Genomic DNA, 19059 nt, shown 5'->3' with positions numbered 1-19059 from the left:
CAGCAGACCTGCCTGATAGATGCTATCATTGCTGTTACACAGATGAGGAAGCAGGGTCCAGAGATGCCAAGTAATTTATCCAAGTGCCCAGCTACCAAGGAGGCAGCTCCCACCAGACTTATCTGACTTGGAGCCTGAGGTCTAAAGCCTTATTGCTCAAATTGAGGGGCTCTGACTAGCAGCATCAGCAACCTCTAGGAGCTTGCTAAAAAATGCAGAATCTCACCCAGCCCTACAAAGCCAGAATCTGTATTGTGATGAGATACCCAGGGGGTTCATGAGCAGGGTTAAGCTCAAGAAGCCCTGGTTGAGCCACCGTGCCGCATGTCTCTCTCAGGCTTTCCCCACCACCTACCTTCCCTCTTGCCTGGCCCTAAAGTGCTCTTACTCTTTGCTGGGATCTCACCTCCAGATCTCAGCAGGGGTGGCCAGTAGAAGTGGCCTCCAAATCCCTCTCTGTTAGTCACCACTTAGCAGCTCTGAGGCAAACGATTGAAGAAAAAAAGATGTTTGAATCCGTAGACCTAATGTGGGAATTATTTATGGAGTGTTTGTCCATTTCCAAACAGTGGACTGTGAATGGATACTTAGGTTATTTCAACAAAACTAAATACTGCAGGCTTCATAAGCAGAGGCCCTTCTGATGTGCTTAATGCGGTTCAGGATGCCCTGATTTAAGGATCTAGCGATAGAACAGCAGAGGTGAATTATCCTGGCCTGTGGGTGTTTATATATGATGATGGAATGCAAACAAGCGTTATTTGGCTCTGAAAGCAGAACCTGAGAAAACTTCATCTAGGTATTTAATTATACAGGGCAGAGTGGATATGGTCTTTTGTTTCCTTACTGACCTATGGTTGGAAACCCATAAGTCACTTTAAATCAAAAAGCACAGCAGTGTTTAAGAAGGAACTGGAACATGACGTTTGGCAGAAGTTTTCTGCATTTCTGGTTGTGCTGTTCACTGCTAAGGCTTTTGCACGGTGTAATTCATGTATGGAGCTGCATAATATGGTCGGGGCATGTGCATCTGCACGGTCACACACACACACACACACACACACACACGTGCTTTAGGGTTTACATGAGGAAACAAAATGATCAAACAGTAATTTGCTGTTTAATTCTGCTTAAATGAAAGAAGGTCTGGAAATGAACACTTTTCCTGTCTGTGTGTTTATATAGTTTTCACAACCAGATAAAGTCAAGCTACTGGGCCATAGCTTTTGTTTTTGCCAGTTTCTTATGAAATATCAGGGCTTTTTCCACTGGTGTTAGAGCCAAGGCAGAGAACAAGAAAGATAAATGATTTAATTCAGGCTGTCAGGTTCTGTTTGCTTGGAAGCAAGGATTCACAAGGAGAAAAGCACATTAATTGAGGTCTCCAGGTGGTAGTAGAACACATTTTCTTTATTACTGCTTTTTGTGTAGGGGGATTGCTTTTTTTTTTTTTTTTAAGTTTATTCGGTCTTGTTCAGTCAACTTTTATCGAGTAGATCCTGTGCAAGGTGGGGAAAATCAAAGTAAATAAGACCAGTTGTGGGCAATGGCCTCCAGGAGTGGTAGAAACAGGCAGAAGAAAGACACGTGGACCTTCCTCTGAGGCCTTTATAAAAGGGCTTTCCCCAAAAAGGTTACTTCAAGCTCAAGAAGTTCTTTGCCAGGCAGAAAGGGTAGGAAAAGCATTCCAGGCAGATGGAACAGGAGGGGCAAGCTATACTGATGTGGAAGAATCTGATGCTTCTGGAACTTTAGGGTGTTGGCAACACTGAGGCCCCATGTGGCTGGGAGACCCACAAGAAGGAGCAGAGGAGAATGGTCCTGGAGATGAGACTGGAGAGGTACATGGTAGGAATCCGAACACGAGAGGACTTGTGGCTTCTTAGTCCACATGGGATCACAGAAAATGATGTCAGACTTGGGATGGGGAGCAGATAGCTAGATTGGAGATATTGGACAGGGTTGTTTTAAGGATTTGGGCTTTGACCCAAAGAGTAATGGAAGCCACTGAATGGAAGCCATGATTACATTTGTGCTTTGAAAAGATTCTTCTATTTGCAAGGTGGAGGAAGGCTAGTAGAGGGCAAGAATGGATGCAAAAAAACCTAGCAGGAGTCTACTATTAGGCCCTGTCAAGACAGGAAAGTGGTCTGGCCTAGGGTGGTAGAGTGGAAATGGAGAGAAGTGAGAGTATTTAAGGGGAAGAAACACTGCATATGGGTGTTGAAGGGAATCTTCTTACGAAATGGTCCCAACTTCCTCCTGATTGCCTCCCACAGGCAAACACCGCATGCCATCGTCTGTCTTCAAGGCGCACAGCACCCACAGGTATGATCCAAAGGTGGTTGTGTGTATCCGTTTCTGTGGATGTCTTACCCCCTGGAATCTGGATCCTCTAATGTTTAGGTCAATGTCGGCACCAAGACAGATGAACCAGTGTGACAGATGCTCAGATCTTGAGTCCAGCCTTCATTATGTTCTCTTCCACTGAACTCCTATAATCTGCTCTGTGGCAGATATTGTCGGTTAACTCACTTGAGAACCACTGCAACATCTCCTAATTAACCTTTTGGTACCTAGAGGTCAGAAAGCTGGAAACTACACTTCCCAGACTCCTTTGCGGTTAAGAGAGTGCATGTATGTAATCAAATTGCCCCGAGCAAACACACCTGCTCCAGACTGCCAGAAGGAAGTGAGCAAAGTGCCGTGGCTGCTAAGTGCAGGAGATCAGATATTCCGGCCGTTGAGGCGGCAAAGGCTCCTTGTTCTTCCACGGCAGTGCGTGGTGAGTTTCTGGTGTCCAGTCCCCACGGTCTCGGAGCTTCTTTTTTTCCGTTTGCTTTGTTCCTATTTGTAGCTTCCAAACCCAATTCCCTGGCCCTCTCGGGAATTATATGAGTTACCTCAGACTATCTGCTTACAGTAGTGAGGTGAATTCTGTTGCCTACAAAGAAGAACCTGCATTTATAATTTATTATTATACATTTTCTTTGTTGTTCTACTTGTAGTGTTATTTTTTCTAAAAGTAGTACGAGCTCCTTAAACCTGAGGAGGCGGTCATGTGTCCTCTGTCATGTCCACCAGTATGGATGACTGCCATTTTTTGCCTGCTTCACAGCCAATCAGCATTCTTCCAGAAATAGGAAATTACCAGATAGTGCCCCGTTTCCAGAGGGGAACCACATCTTCTCCAGTCTCAGTTCGCATGCTTTGGTGTTGACTCCACCAATAAGGCAAGGATGGGCATGAGACTCAAGTCTGGTCAAAGCATTGCATCCCACTGGCTACCATAATTAGTGTAGAGATGGGACGTGGCCCAATCAGAGCTAATGATTTGGAATATCAGCGTTTTTGCTGGGACTCTTGAGAGACAGAGGCATCTACATACTCTGTTTCTGTTTGGACCACTGTTAAAAAGGAAGAGGTGAGCTAGGCACTGCTGGGGGCTCCATGTGGGACTCAGAATGAGGTCAATCCAAAGGCAAGCAAAACCAAGGAGCTGTGTTGATGCTGATCGAGCCTTGCATAGATACAGCCCTCTCTGAAGGCAGCCCTACTCTTGGCCTCTTAGGGAAACCAATAAGGCACTTTTTTTTTCTTTCTTCAGCTGGAGAAGTGGGATTTTTGTGTTTTGCAACTAAGAGTCCTGACTAAAATGGAAGGTGTCCATAAATACCTCCTGAATGGCTCATCAAAACAAAAAAAACAGAACCAACACCAACAAAACACTGAAGGTCTTAATTCCCTATTTTCATTCTCCTTTAAAAGTTTCTGTCACTTCTATTCTAGCCCTTCTTCAGGTGACCATCACTAAGACTGCACTTTTAGTGATTTGATGGAACAAATTCAAATAAAGCTGAGATGCACCCTGATCCATTATCCTCTTAAACAGATTGGCAGCTGTTTATGGAAGGAAAAAAACTCCAAGTGAGGGCCAGGCCATGAGAAGAGTAATGTAGCTGTGAGCTCTATCCTGAGGTAGATGCTAATTGCAACTGTAAAGTATGACTGGTAAAACCATGGACCATCGTGCCATATGGAATTAGGGCTACTTGGGTTTGGGTATTACTTCTACACTCATTAGATGTGTGATCTTGGCTGAGTTGCTTAATTTCTATGAATTAAGGCTAAAGTGCTTTAGAATTAAAGAGTTTACTGGCTTATGTGCTTGGAAAGTCCAGGGAGGTGTCTAGCTTCAGGTTGGGCTGGATCCAGTTGCTCAAAAGATGTAAGTCAGGAATCTGTGGTGCTTTCTTTCAGTGCTGGCTTTTCAGGCTGGATTTCCTCCAGGCTGACTTGATTCTCAAGGACTTAGGTTCTTCTTGTACCTATGGCTTGGAAGAGCTCCAGGTGTATGTCCTCCCAGTTTTGCTCTCCCAACAGAAAGAGCACACCTCTTGGCCTATAGCTCCAGTGACAATCTGAGGGACAGCTATTATGAGGTCAGCTTGCATCCCCTGCACATCCCTAGAGTGAGGGAGTTAGGTCAGATCACTGAGACAGAGAAGGAAATTTTCTCAAAGGAAAAGCAGGGGGCTGGTACCAGAAGAGGGAACTTATACTAACTCAGTAAAAACAACAGCTGCCACTTCTTACTCTCCTAGACTTTACTTTCTTGGGGAAAAGGGGAATATAATATTTCCCACTTCATAACGTTTCTGGAAAATGAAATGTGTTAATGTTTGGGTAGCAGGTGCTCTTGATGGCCTACTCACATCCGCGCAGCCCTAACCATTGCCCATATACATGGATCCAGATGCTGACATCAATCTCTGCATCCCTCAGCCTGGACACTTTTTCTGGATGCCAGAACCTGCTTTGTGCTTGCCGCAGGTCAGACGTGCTGGGAAGTAACAATGCCTGGGAGCAGCCTCCAGTTGTGGAGTTGGAGCATCAATGCCCCAGCCTTGTGAATGGGGTGATTCTCCACTGCCTCCCAGAGGTTTGTTTCCAGGTAACATTAAGCTCCTGTTTGCCATAGTTGAATCCTTTGATGCATCCTTCACTTCCTTTTTTCACTTCTCATACTTCACCTGTGTTCCCTAGGATCTCCTCCAAGTAAACAACTTGTGTTCCAATCCTTGTTTCAGAGAAGCCCAAAGTAAGATTGTCCTGTGCTTAAGATCATGCCTGAAATATTATAAGCATTCAGTACATATGTTATTATTATTGTCATACTTACTTTGAGGCTCATTTTCAGCCTTAGTTTCTTTCTGCATTGACTGTCCTTGTCTTTCTGCACTTTCACAGGGTATCGTCTCCTCTGCCCTCTCAGCTTCTCCTTGTCTCACTACTTCTTAATTTTAACCTTTTCCCAGGATAATTATAATTGATGAGAGGATGTATATTTTTAAGCAATTACAAAGAAAAATTGGCAACTAAAACTGATAGAGCAAACAACATTTACTGGAGACTGTAAACTTCTTGAAGGCAGGAGTGCATAGAATTAACATATGAGTTTGTATTCAGAGGGCTTTTTAAAATAAGACAAATTAGCAGACTTTATTTTAATAAAGGAAAGAAACTGAATGAAATCTACTTCCTCTGTACATTACATCTGCTTCCCATCTGCAGTTTTAGCCAAAACGATCATTTTTTATCCACATCCACAACAATTTGGCCTCTCGCATCTGCAGAGCAGAGCAGCCATTCACTAAATGATACTCTAGTGGTCTGAGAGTGTTAATGCACCTCATTTATAAACAAGGAAAACACCCCAGCATCATCTGGACTATTAACCAATTTCCAATATGAGGTTAATGCAAAACTTATTTCTTGGGGGGAAAGTGTTTATGAATAAAGATGGATTTTCTCATCAATGGAATGATATCCGTTCAACAAATCACATATTTTCAGTGTGACAAACTGTGTCTTGGCACTATGACAGAGGAGTGCATGCAGAAGAAAGTTCAGTTTGTCTTGAGAGAACCAAGTATGGTGTATTTGGAAATCAAAAGCTTTCCATTTGGGGTTTCTGTCTTCAGATTTCTGAACACTGCACAGCAAGGAGTTGGCAAGGTGGCTGGGGTGATCTTTTCTCAATGAGTTTGCAGCTTCCTCTGCTTCCCAAGGGGTTGTCTCCATCTGTTCAGGGCCCCATTGGGGGTAAAGGGGGGTGGTGGCTTGTTTCTATGTTGTTGGGAACGAGCAAACAAACCTCCATGTTACTGTGCTAATGCCAGGTGAGCGAACCTGCTGAGGAAGAATTCTTTCAGGGGGGGCAGGGCCTCCCCAGGAGAGGAGCAAGTTAAGCAAAGCAGGAGGCATTTGATCAAAGTCTGTCCAGGTGGCCCTCCTTGGGCCTTCCCTGTTTAAAAAAGAAAGAGGAGGAGATCTTAGGGGAGCCAAATGTTTGTGGCTGGAGGCCAAACTTCATTTATACAAATGTTCCTGTTTGTTGCTCAGAGGAGATTCTTCCCACCTGTTTCTGCCTCTCTCTCCCTGGAGATCTTTGCAGGTCCTGGGCCTGCTGCGTGAATCCATGAACCTATTTTACTGTATGTTTGGAGATGGGAAAGACCCATTTTCAGGGAAGGAGAAGTCACAAGCCCAAAATCTTTGGTTCAAGACCAAGTTCTACCACTTACTAGTTGTGGGTAGAATGGGGAGTTGCGAGTCTTTCCCCAAGCCTCAGTTTCCTCATCTATAAAACGATAACAACAGCAGCCTCCTAACAGGGTCCTTGTGAAGAGTGGATGAACTAGTGAACTTGCAATCAGTTTTTAAGTGCACACATCTCACTAATGTACATTTATCACCAATTTGGGCAGTTAAAGGATGGAACCACTGACTGTTCTTGGGGGCATACGTGAAATCGTCACATAAGAGCACTGTTGTCCAGTTATATGTGGTAGAGAGAGAGAGGTGGAGTCACAAAGTTGGTTCAATTCCTACTACTTTGTAGCTGGGTGACCTTGGGCAGGTTATTTAGCAGCCCTGAGCCTATTTCCATTTCTGTGAAATGGGGATGAAGACTCCTGATTCTTCCAGGACTACCGTGGGGAAATACATCCATTCACTCAACAAATGAAAAAGGAGATCATGGGGACAGAATTAACTTCCTTTGGGAGCTGAAGCCAGGGTAGCAGTAAGTGGCTGCAGGCACAGCTTGTAAACTTGAGCTAAAATATATGTGAAAAGCACTTTACAGTTTGGATTTCTGTAGTGCTTGGTAGAAATACTATCTAAAGGACCTTATTTAGACAGGAAGCCTAAGAAACTCTAGGCATTGGGCCTAATTTTTTATTTTCTGGTCCCTTTACATTTAATATTTATAGGAGTGGGCCTGCAGGAGGATTAAAATGGGGGCAGCATGAACAATGCGTCCCTCTTTCTTCCAGCCTGGAGATATAGAAAACAATAGAAGGAATGATGGAGAGAAGGCCCTCTATTCAATGTTGGTGAGATCAGCACTAATTTTGATAACTGAATATAATTTCTGTGGGTCTAATACTTCTTAAAAACTATTGTATTTTTGAAGCCAGGTCAGTCAGTATTATTTGGGTCTGAAGTTAGTGCATTAAATTTCATCTCTCAATGTTCTTTCTGACATCATTTTTTAGAAAAAAATCATTTTCTTTATTAAAATCTATAGTGGCCAGCGTGGTTAGGGACTACCGATTTGAAACACCATTCTTCACAAGCCCAGAAAAGGGGATGGTGATCTATTAAAAAAAAAATCATTTTACATCTTTTTGAAAAATAAGTCAATCTCAGAAAAAAAAAAACAGGTGATTAGCCAGAAATCTAGTATGTTTTCTGAATCTGTACCAGGAGTGATATTAATTACAAGAATACAGAAGCTGTCTTTCTAGAGAGATCCTTCTCTCCTGCTTTATTTCCCCTCTGAAATCATGAGCCCATGTTTGTGACATCACTGGGTTGCTGTGGAAATGTTTACTTCACAGAGGGTTTCCAGCTCAAGTGGGGAATTGTGAGAGGAAGTGTGAAGTCCTGGAAAAACACAATTGGTTGGAATAAAAATGGGGAGCATTTGGAAAAAGGATTCAGAAAGGAAATAATATAAATTGCCTGTAACAGGTTGTTCCAAGTTCTCCTGGAAGGATTCAAATACTTGTAAGAACTTCTTACACCGAAATGCCTTTTTTAATTGGAATTGTACTTGCTATAAATATCGAGTATGAAGAGTTGGGCGGAGCAGGTAAGGAATAGCTTTCAGGAAAAAAAATTTTTCAGCTACTCAAATCTTAAAATTGAGAGAAGAGTTGGGCCCTAAAATACCATCTTGAGGTGTGTGTATAGGGGATTATATCCGCCTACGTTTTTATAACATACAATAAACTTAAGAGAATATAGCTCCATTTAAAAAATTGTGACTCAAGAGGCTTGAGTTTTAGTGCAGAAGCTACAAAATTCTTCTGCATTTTGAACTGTTAAATCAACAGAATGCCAACCTAGAGCCTTTCTTCCTGCTGGGGCAGTATTGTCCCCTAAATCCACTTTCCAGTTTTCTTAGCCTAGCCTAGTTTGATGTAGCATTGACTTAGCTTAACTACAGGAGCCGGCTAAAGGAAGTGGTTTTGCATTTGGGATGGGAGGAGGCGGCCACGGGTGTGTGTGTGTGTGTGTGTGTGTGTGTGTGCCTGCGTGTGCGCGCGCGCGCGGGGTACGAGGGGCACCGGGGAAGAAAAAAAATCGAGACATAGCAACTGTGTGAAAATGATTTCCCAGAGACGGGAAGAGGGGTCTATGCACGGGAAAGCATTTTGAGGAATTAAGGGGAAAAAATCTTCAACGAGGCTGGGAAGAAGCCTTTGCCAGGAGGGTGCGGGGCGTAGCGGGAGACCTGTGCGTCTCCGTGGGCATCTTTCTTTCCCTTCCCGGGCGCGGGTCGACCCCTCCCCGCCCAGCCACCTGCGCGCGGCCGCTCCCGCGCCCCCTGCCGTCCCGGGCACGCACGGCCCAGCCGGGAGGGCCGCCGGCCGGCCGAGGCGGGGCAGCCCAGGTCTGGCGGCGCGGGCTGATTTAGTGGCCGGGGCTGTAGTACAGGCTGTCCCCGGCAGCCGGCGGAGTCAGCGCGCCCACGTGACGGCCCCGGCTCACCGGTGAGCTCCCCAAACAGACGCACCCCCGGCCACACGCGCGCACACACACACACACACGCACGCACCCCCGCGCACCCGCCCGCCCGCCCGCTCTGCCTCTGCGCCCTCCATCCCGGCTCGCTCATTCTCTCGCCCTCTCGCTTCCCCTGCGGTCTCTCGCTCTGCGCGCACACACCACACACACGCACACGCACACACACGCGCGCACACACGCAGCCGGCACAGGCGGCGGCGGCGGCTGCCCAAGTCAGGACGAACCTCTCTAGGTACCGTCTTGAGAAGGCGGCGGCGGCGGCGGCGGCGGCGGCGGCGGCGGCGGCGGCGGCAGCCCGAGCATCCCTCCTCACCCGGAGAGGGAGCACCGCCGAGAGTTTCCGTTCCCTTGGCCGTTCCCTTCCCCCTCCTTTCTTTATTTTCGAGAGAATTTCTCTTCGCTTACTGGTTTAATTTGATTTAGAAAATTTTGGGTTGCTTTTGTGTGTGCTTTTTTTTTTTTTTTTCCTTTTCCTCATTTTATTTGCATCCAGAGCATGGCGGGCTGCGGGCTGTCGGAAGACACCTTCTTCTCTTCCTTCTTTTACAACTACGGCTCCTCCTGGGAAACCCCTTCCAACCAGGTAAGGGGTGGCTCGGTGCCGGGCGGCGTCGCGCCGTGTGCCCCCCGCCGCGCGCTCACTTGGCACTCGGCGGGGAGGCACAGGCTTGGGAGGGGGTGGGGAGGCCGGGGGGCCAAGTGGGTCGCCCTGTCTGGGTCAGTGCCAACCGGCGAGATGAGGTGCCCCCCTTTCCCAGTACTAGCTCTCCAGTGTCCAGGAGCTGTCCTCCTGTGCCCAATCTGCCATCGACACCACCCCCACCCCCCACCTTCCAACCCAGCGGGTACCCGAGAAAGAGGCAGGAGCTGGCACGTTACCCCGAGCAACTCCAGGCAAAACCGGGGAACTCGAGCGCAACCTTCCCCAAGTCGCCGCGGGCGCCGCGCCCCTGTGCGCCCGGCGCCTGCCCGCCCTCCGGTTGCGCCGAGGGGCTGCGGAGCTACGAGTCCCTCGCGACGTGCTGTTTTCCCCTCCACTCCCCTTGGGCCCCAAGCAACCTCTTTCCCTAAAATGGCTGCAATCTCAAGTGGAGGCGTCCCCTGACCCCGCGGCAGGAGGGGGGCAGAGTGGATGCTCCTGTGCCCATGACCCGGCGCCTCCCCTGGCGCGCACAGGCACCCCACAAACACACACACTTAACTTTGATGACTGTGCAATGCAGTCCGGCTGCATCGTGCCCTCGACGCTCCCCGCCGCTGGCCTCTAGGTGTGCATGTCGGTGTGACTCGCGGGTGGGGGGTGGGCAGGAGAAGCTGGAGGTAGACGCCGGAAGGGGGGGGCGTGGAAGGAGATGGGTGTTAGTGGGCCACTGATAACCTGGAGAGACAGGCGTGTGCTCAGGGTCGAGGGGTGCAAAAGCTATTCTGGGAGCCAGAGCGAGAGAGAGGAAAAATGCCTTTTAATTAAATAACTGTTGTAGTCTGCTGCCCCCACCGCTTGTTTGGTGAAAGTCTACAGGCATCTGTCATCTCCAAACTACACGGGGAAGTGGAGCTGGAGTCGAGGGAGAGGAGAGAGGTGTGTGTGCGTGTGTGTGTGCGTGTGCGTGTGTGTGTACGCGCGGGTGTCCAAGCTGGGGAAAGTTGGGGCCGGAGGCGAGCCGAAGGGGCAATGGGGGAAATGCAGCAGCAACTCGGTGGGCTGCCCAGGGCGCGGGGGATTCCTGGGCCCGGCGGAGCGCGCGCCGGTGTGGAGCGGGCAGGCCGGCTGGAGGGTGTGGAGGAAAGAGATCGGTTCGGCCCGGCTCGCCGGCAGCCGCGGCGTCTCTTCTCCCCAGCCCGCCCTCCAGCCTCGGCCGCTCGCGGGGCTGCCCGCCGCGCTCGCCGGCTCCGGCGCGCTCCCTCGGGGCCGGAGGGGCAGCGCGCTCCTGTGAGCTCCGGTCAGAAAAGCCAAACCCCCAATGCAAAACAACCGAAAAATACGCATCACCCCCAGTTTCCAAGAAACTGAAATGCCAAACTAGTAGTTGCCCGGCGAAGACCTCGCGTTTCCGGCGTGGGCTTTCCAGAACGCGCCGCGGCCATCGGAGTGAATAATACATAAGGGCGGCCCGCGAGCCTTGGAGAGGCTCCTGCCGCGGCGGCAGCAGCTGCGGGGACGGCGGCGAGCTCCGGCCAGACTGCCGGGCGGCCGCCGCGGGTGGGGGCATCTGGGCCCTCCCCGGGAAGCGCGCCGGCCTCCCGCGGGGCGCGGAGCTGCGGGTGGGGCGAGAGGGCAGCCCTGGCGCTCGGACTGGGGGTTCGGAGCGAGGCAGCGGGGAAACGCGAGGCCGGCTGTGAGTAGAAACTTGCAGGAACTGCCGGGTGGTCGGGCCGGCGCCGGAGTTAGGGACTCAGGGGTTCCCCGGCTGTGTGTGGCCGGCGCTGGGGGCTTTCTTTAGGCCACCCAGCCCCGTCTGGCGGGCTCCGGGTGCTCCCCATGCCTTCTCCGACTCCTCCGGATTGCAGAGAGCCAACGGCTCCTCTGGCTCGGCAAACTCCAGCTCTCCAGGAGCGGGCGTCCGCGCGCCTCTATGTGTGTGTGTGTGTGTGTGTGTGTGAGTGATTGTCGATGACTCAGAAACCAACCCCAGCTCGCCTTTAAGGACCGATGCGAGTAGGAAAGGCTTGAACCACACACCCAGCACAGGCCCGGCGTGGATTCGGGGTTCGGGATTCCTGGGCAGCGCCGCGCTCCTCAGTCCTGGTATCAGATGCGTTCTAAGTTTCCAGCACCTGCACCTCGAGGCTGCAAAACTCGGGCACTTTCTTTCCCTCCTAAGGAAGAGAGAAAGGAGACCCGAGTGTAAGGAAGCATGTAGTGAGTGATGCAGCTTTACAGCGATGGGAGGCTTGGCAACATCTTCAATGAGATAGGAAACAAGTCGTTTAAGAGCGTTTAAAAGCGAAGGGCTGAGGCCCGATTTTTTAAGACAGGCAATCACGTGCAAACTCCTTGGAAACCAAAGGAGGTGGGCGAGAGGGATGGGTGCGGGGCAGGGTTGGAGTAAAGGAAGGAGAGAACTAGAGAAGGGGGGTGGGGGAGAATTAAAAAGAGGAAAACTATCGGCTACTTCCGATAAAGTTAGTTTAACTTGACTTGGGAGAGCCTTTTCCCAAAAGGCAAGATCTTTCTACTAGAAAGGGAGACTCATTTTGCTAAGAAAATCGAAAGGATTTCTGATAAAGCAGCTGGCGCTGCTCTGTGGAGGATGGTTAGCTGACAGGCTGGTATTGGGTGGCGTGCCACTCAGTGCTGTGGGATTGTATGGTGGGGAAAGGGAGATTATCTGAAATATTGATTTCTTCTAGTGGTGCGGCATAAACTTTAAGACAAAGTACAGAAGCAAATGAGAGATGTACACCGTTAGAGAAAGGTGCCCTCAAGTGCTACCGAAGCTTTAATCTCTGGTGGTAAATGCAGGCAGGCAGTGCGTCTTACCAGGATTTGCAGTTTCCAAGGCCGCCGTATCACAGTTTTCAGGGAAGAATATAATGTGCATAGGATCTAGGTTCTTACCTCCAGTTTGCCTTTTCAGCGTTTGAGCATGGGCAAGTGACTGAGAAACCTAATTCTAAATGTTCCTTCGGAGAAAAAGCATTAAACAAAGGCAACAGTAAATCTCGTCTTGGGCTGTAAATCCCATAGCAGGGCTGCTATGGGGAGGCCTGGGCCAAATTTGAAAGAGTGAGACTTATTCATGATTTTTACCTGAATTGCTGCCAAAAAGCTTACAAATTCTCCATTCCCTAAAAATAGCAATGCTCTTCAAATATAATTTGTTTACTCTACCTCAATTAAAAATAAAACCCTCTTCCTAGTGTTATAAAGTGCTTATGAAGGTAAGGGTTGACTGAACTAAAAAAAAAAAATCAAGCTTTTTATTTCTAGATCAATATGATGTGCTCTCAACATCTAATACCATGTAAAAGGAGCCTTTTTACAACATCAATAGCAGGCAGGCATGTCTCCTAAGAAGCTCTTTTCCTGGAATCACAAGGCATTTTGATTACTTTCATTTTCACAAGAAACATGATTATGACACCTCTGGTTATAAACAAGCAAGTAAAAAAAAATGAGGATGGGGGTTCTTTATATAGAGACCTGGAAATCTGGAACCAACTGGGGCATTTATGCATTACTGAAAACAAAAACAAAAACAAAAACCCCAACTAGGAATCCTGTTGACCGGAAGGTTTTTAGTTGTTTTGTGACATTTTATTACTAAAGCTGGGGGTGGAGTGGATTGGCGTGATTTTTTTTTTTGGAGAGAGCCCAATGTGTATTAGAGCCGAAACTGCATCTGTTACCATTTAAAAACTGGGAAATTCTATCCTATATCTGAATAGACCATGTTTCAGATATTTTGCACCCACTTGCCAATGTGCAAAACATACCACAGTGAGAGTGTGTGTGCGGGGGGAAAGCATCTGCTTAGGTGGAATTTATTTCTTCAATTAGAATGAAAACCCCAATTAAAGTGTGTATGTGAAATGTCTCTGATTTGGCTCAATGCAGCAGACAACAGACCATTCTTTAATTTACAGTTTCACGCCTAGGGATGGCAGTAGTGCAAGCTTCCAAAACCCAGCGTTATCTTTTTATACTGTGCTTTTCATCCCCCTCGTCTCTCCTGTAGTTGTTTAAGCTTTCTGTCTCCATCGTGAAGCTGCCCACGGAGTGGTCATTACAGCTTGCAGTTTAGACCTGGGTCACCTTATTCGTTGTCACTATGTAAGCCCAGATCGAAGCAGGCCAGGTCTGTATGATATTGAATCAATCAATTGAAAGTGAAAAATGGAGCCAATTAGCTGACTGCTTGGGTGTCCATAAGGCCAAACATCATGACTTTATTCACCGATTGACCAGTTTTTGGTTCCTGGGTAGCTTAACCTGAGTTTGTGAAAAAAGACATTACCTCCAGGCTTGACTAGGTTTTTTTTACTTTTTCTTTTCCCACCCTGCCACTCCCTCAGAATTTTCAGATTAGAAATATACAATAGCATCCTTATAATGACATGCACTGTCAAGAGTAGGAAGTGACTGTTTTGAATTCAACCCTGTACTTTTGTTGGCCCGTACCTGTAATTCTGTGTACTCACTCTATCTTTCCATGCAGGATGCAAGTTTCAATGCAGAATTGTTAGTGGATGTGGGTGAGTTGTTGAAAGCTTGTGCTGACTGCCTTTTTTTTTTTTTGGCTTGGCATGACTTCTGTGAATCTGGATAGCCAAAGCAGAATCGAGCAGCTCATTGAGGAACACTTCTTTTCCACTCAGCTCCAAGTACTTCAAGAATTCAGTATTTCTTTCCCCTCTTTTCTGGGTATTTCATAATTCTTCAAGTGGTAACAATGTTTGGATCCACAGAGATGAGCCAAGACTTGGGAATGTCCTCCATTTACAAGGTTGTTAGAAAACCAATATCTTAAAGTCCAAAAAAAAATAATAAACTGGGTTTCTACACATTTTAAACATTTTATTTTCATGTGGATACGTGTATGAGTTGCAAAATAGTTTTTAGGTACATTTCTGTATATTTATCTGAAATCAATTTTAGAAATGCACCCATAAATCCAGCTCATGTAACCCAAGTTTTTCCAAAGTTGGGTTTCTCCTAAGTAAAATACAAAAGTGAAAGGGACTTGTCATTACTTGGGTTTGTTGTAGATCTTCCAGAAAGGCTCACTTCCTTTTTTTCACTCAGCTTGAAAATATTGCTTGCTTTTCTTTATAAAGTTCTGTTGACCTAAACCTTGGGAACCAAAGACTAGTGACAGTAGCTACTGTTTATTAATGCTGTTCCAAATGTTTTGCATGTATTTAACATACTTAGTTTCCATGTCAACATATGAGTTAGGTGTTTTTATTATTATTCCCATTTTATAGATGGGGGAAAATAAGGCACAGAGAGTTAAGTACCTTGCCTAAGATCTCAGTGTTCTCTACTTACTCTGCAGCACAACATAAAGACATCTTGTGGTCACATGTACATTTCTAGCAACTTCGTAGTGATGATGTTCATTTGCCAGCTTCATGAAATAGGGGAGATCTCCTTTCTTTGTCCAAGTTTGTCCATTTTTCTAGTTACTTATATAACCAGGTATAATTCTCATTGGGAAATGAAGTTTTCTGTTCTGGTGAAATCAACCATAACTACCTGTTGCTTTCTTTTTTTCTTGGTGATGGCCTGTTTGAGTTTACCATTCTTTTTGGTTTGAATGGTTGGTCCAGTTTGAAACACAGACTACGTCTTCAGATTGCCAGCTCCTGACATCATAAATAATTATGATTTAGTGGAGGACTCATTCCAAATGTACGCATCAGTAAAATAACACTTTACAGAAAAAATGTAATTTTAAGATACATGAATAGAATATTTGATAATCATTCAGATGCATCAAAACCCTATCATTCATATGTATGTATATGTACATATATAAAACAGAAATATATATATGAAAAATACATACATATAAAACATATCATTTATAATATGTATTTACATACATTTTATATACACATAAAACACATATATATAAAACATATATATTTGCATAAATCCACTCTTATAAAATCCATATTATTTGGGTTTGTACTGTATATGTACATATGTTTGCAGTTTAGTCTGGTTTTCTCATCATGGCTGTGTTGGAGCAGGTGTCTTCTGTATCAGATCACGCTCCTAACCTTTATGTCCATCATGAACTAATGCCTTTTAGTGGTTCATCCCTTGTATTGTGATCTTCCAAAACATAGTTGTGGGAAAGGGAGGAGGGAGAACATTAAATGTCAGTAGTTACAGCACGACAGTCTCTAGGAAGAGGGCAAAGAGTTTCTGGCTGCTTTCACTTTCCTGTGGCCCTAGCGGAAATGTAAAAGAGCAGGGTTTGCATTGGAATGAGAATGGGGTCACCCACCCTTTGTAGTCATCGTCAAGGAAGCAGAACTTCCTTCCAGAGAGACCATAGGAAATCGATGATCACACTTAGCCAGTGAAGAGGTAACCGGACAGCACGGCACTAAATGAAAGGGCAGCAGAAAAGTGGTTTACCCCAGAAGGCAGGGTGACTTTTTCGTCTTTTCAAAGAATTCACATTTTTGATACAATAATTTTATTTGAATATTTCTTTCTTTTGGGTTATATGCTTTTTTAAAAAAGGAAAGGAGAAAATGCCATTAGGTGATGTTACCATCTTTTTAGTTAATTTTTTAAGGAAAGCAGACTATGAATATGGTACCAGAATCCCCCATTCCCTTACTTTTTTTAAATACAAATTGACCTAATTTATTAAAGCTACCAGATTTCTGTTTGTTTGTTTGTTTCCTGTTGTCTCAATGCAGAGGGGGAGCTCTCCATGGGGGAAGGCCCGCCTTGACAAGATGTAGCCGAGAGATCCTCATACAAGGAGAGGTGTGGAGGGGGTGGAGGGTGATCGCTGATGTAAAGGGAGCCGTAGGTGTGGAAGCTTAATGAAATGTGGAAAAGCAGGTGTGCGGTTCTAATATGCGTCCTCTCTTTAGTGTGCACTGCTGATTGCTTTGCAAGCACTCTTCTTGGAGGTTTGAAATATAGAGAACTTCAGGTAATAGCTAAGGAGAAAAGTGAATGTCTGGCGTACATCTGGGTGAAGACAAAACATCCATGTAATCTCTTGCCTGAAAGAGTATAACAAAGTGTGTTAGTTGTGTAACAGCAAAACAAGAAGAAAAGGCACAAAGAGAAAGAAAGCTCTAACCAACACCCCCTACCACATTTTGCTCCAATTTATTATTTCCAGTAGCAGTTTAGTCCCTAATGTTAACAATGAATGATTATGATTCTGTAGTTTTGTTTACAGCATGAATTAGCATTTTGTTTTCTGTTACGGCTTTTGAATGAAGAATTATAATGTATAATTTGCTGAAAATAGATGTTATCATCTCTTAGGATGGGAACAACCACATAAACTTGAACAAATGATAAAAATGGAATCAATTACATTTCGAATGGAAGTAGTTTACAAATCTCCAAATACAAAGTGGCAATAGTAGCTGGTTATTGTAACAAATAATTAGTTTTTTTAAACAACATTTATTGAATTCCATTGACAATTTGGTAATTGTTCACAGTCGACTGTAGCCCTCCCTCTTCCAAAATGAAATGCGGCGTGGAATGACTGCATTTTATGAATTGCAGTTTGCCTCATTATTTAGCGTTGCAACCAGAATGTATATTTATTTGTGTATGTAACCCTTTCTGAGCAATTGCAACACTTAGCCAGTGAAGAGGTAACTGTGGACAGCACGGCACTAAATGAAAGGGCAGCAGAAAAGTGGTTTACCCCCAGAAGGCAGGGTGACTTTTTCGTCTCTTCAAAGAATTCACATTTTTGATACAATAATTTTATTTAAATATTTCTCTTTTGGGTCATATGCTTTTTAAAAAAGGAAAGGAGAAAATGCCATTAGGTGATGTTACCATCTTTTTAGTTAATTTTTTAAGGAAAGCAGACTATGAATATGGTACCAGAATCCCCCGTTCCCTTGAATTGAATTAAATGGTGTCACCAAGCCTAGTTGGTAGCTTACGATAAATACCCAAAAGGTTGACGATCAAGAGTGTTTTCAGGTTTCAAAAAAGAAAGGAAATAAGTAGTCGAGATGGGTATGTGTGAGTGTATGTTGAAGGGGGAAAGATTTTAAATGATTTATCAAATAGGCGAATCATATTTTAACTTCAGCAAGAATTAATTTTTCCTTCCCAGTGCCATCGCTCTCCTTCCTAAAGCCCTTTCTGTCTTGCATTGTTGTTGAAGTGTAAGTCATACCCTCATCCTACTCCAGAAGCTCCTTTCTGGGAAGGAGCCCTGCTTTCCTCTTTGCCGGATCCCTCTTCATGTCTGCTTGTAGTAGCCAGACAGAGCACATGCGTTGGATAAATGGCTGACATCTTAGAAAACAACTTTATACCATTATATGTGTCACTTTATTTATTGCTTTTTGTCCCATTTCTTAGGATGCTGGGGACAATTCTGCAATGTCATTTTTGAAAATGGGAATCTGACTTGCAGAATAAATGAATCCTGCCTTCATTTAAACATCTTCAGGGAAGAACATGATTGGTTTACCATAGGCTCACTAGACCTCTTAATTTTTAAAAAGAAAAATTATGAAGTATATACTTAAATTAATAAATTCTGAAAGGATAAAGGAGGAAAAGTGGGAATCTGAGGGTTTTTAATCTTTTTTTTTTTCTTGGTAACTGCTACATGCTGAGTGGATCATTCATTTTTGATTATTTCTAAAAGATTAATCTATTTCTTTAAAGTTAATATGCAAAGAAATATGTTCTACATCACTTTATTTTTAGATCCCACGATTTAGTCTGAAACAAATCAGTGGTGCATTATAAACACACAAGAATGTATCTAATGACAGGAGTCAGGCTGAACAGATGCTAAAAAAGATGCTTCGTGTGAAGTCGAGGAGCTGCAGGAGGGAATGGGAAAAAAAATCTCTAGAAGTTGGAGGGCTTGTGAGGTGAACACTAGAGAGACTTTTCACCCACCAAATATGTGCTTGTTGCAGTTCAGAGCAGAAAGGACTGCATTTGCTCCTGCATAAAAGTAAGAAAGATGTCATCCATCCCCTAGAATTGTTGTGAAGATTTAATGAGACCTTGGACCTGGAAAGACTAATAAAGTGTTAGGTCTTATCAGTCAGTCCTCAGATCTTACAGAGTACCTGCTTTGTGACAGCCTAGCAGAATGTGTCTGGCACGTAGTAGATTCTCAATAAATTATAGTGAGTCAATAATAATGGAATCCATGTATTGGACACTTAGTATAACATTTCAGAAAACATAAAGTGCTGTATATGAATTAACTCAGTTAGTCATCAAAGTCACCCCAAGAGGTGGACACTATCAGCAGTATTACT

The 19059-nt window shown here is 45.2% G+C and overlaps 1 protein-coding gene across 3 annotated transcripts in view; it reads left to right on the top strand.

Annotated features, from left to right (window-relative positions):
• Nucleotides 1–9382: 9382 nt before the first annotated feature.
• The window catches only part of PPARGC1A (PPARG coactivator 1 alpha), a 620182-nt gene continuing 610505 nt past the window's right edge, over nucleotides 9383–19059 (top strand). For all 3 annotated transcript variants that reach the window (XM_057502134.1, XM_057502133.1, XM_036921007.2), the window contains exon 1: nucleotides 9383–9682. The gene's annotated coding sequence lies outside the window, so the exon portion shown is untranslated. The remainder of the gene's footprint in view (nucleotides 9683–19059) is intronic.

Source organism: Manis pentadactyla, chromosome 5 (genome assembly GCF_030020395.1).
Source record: "Manis pentadactyla isolate mManPen7 chromosome 5, mManPen7.hap1, whole genome shotgun sequence".
NCBI classification, from domain to species: Eukaryota; Metazoa; Chordata; class Mammalia; order Pholidota; family Manidae; genus Manis; species Manis pentadactyla.
This window is presented reverse-complemented; position numbering and strand designations above follow the sequence as displayed.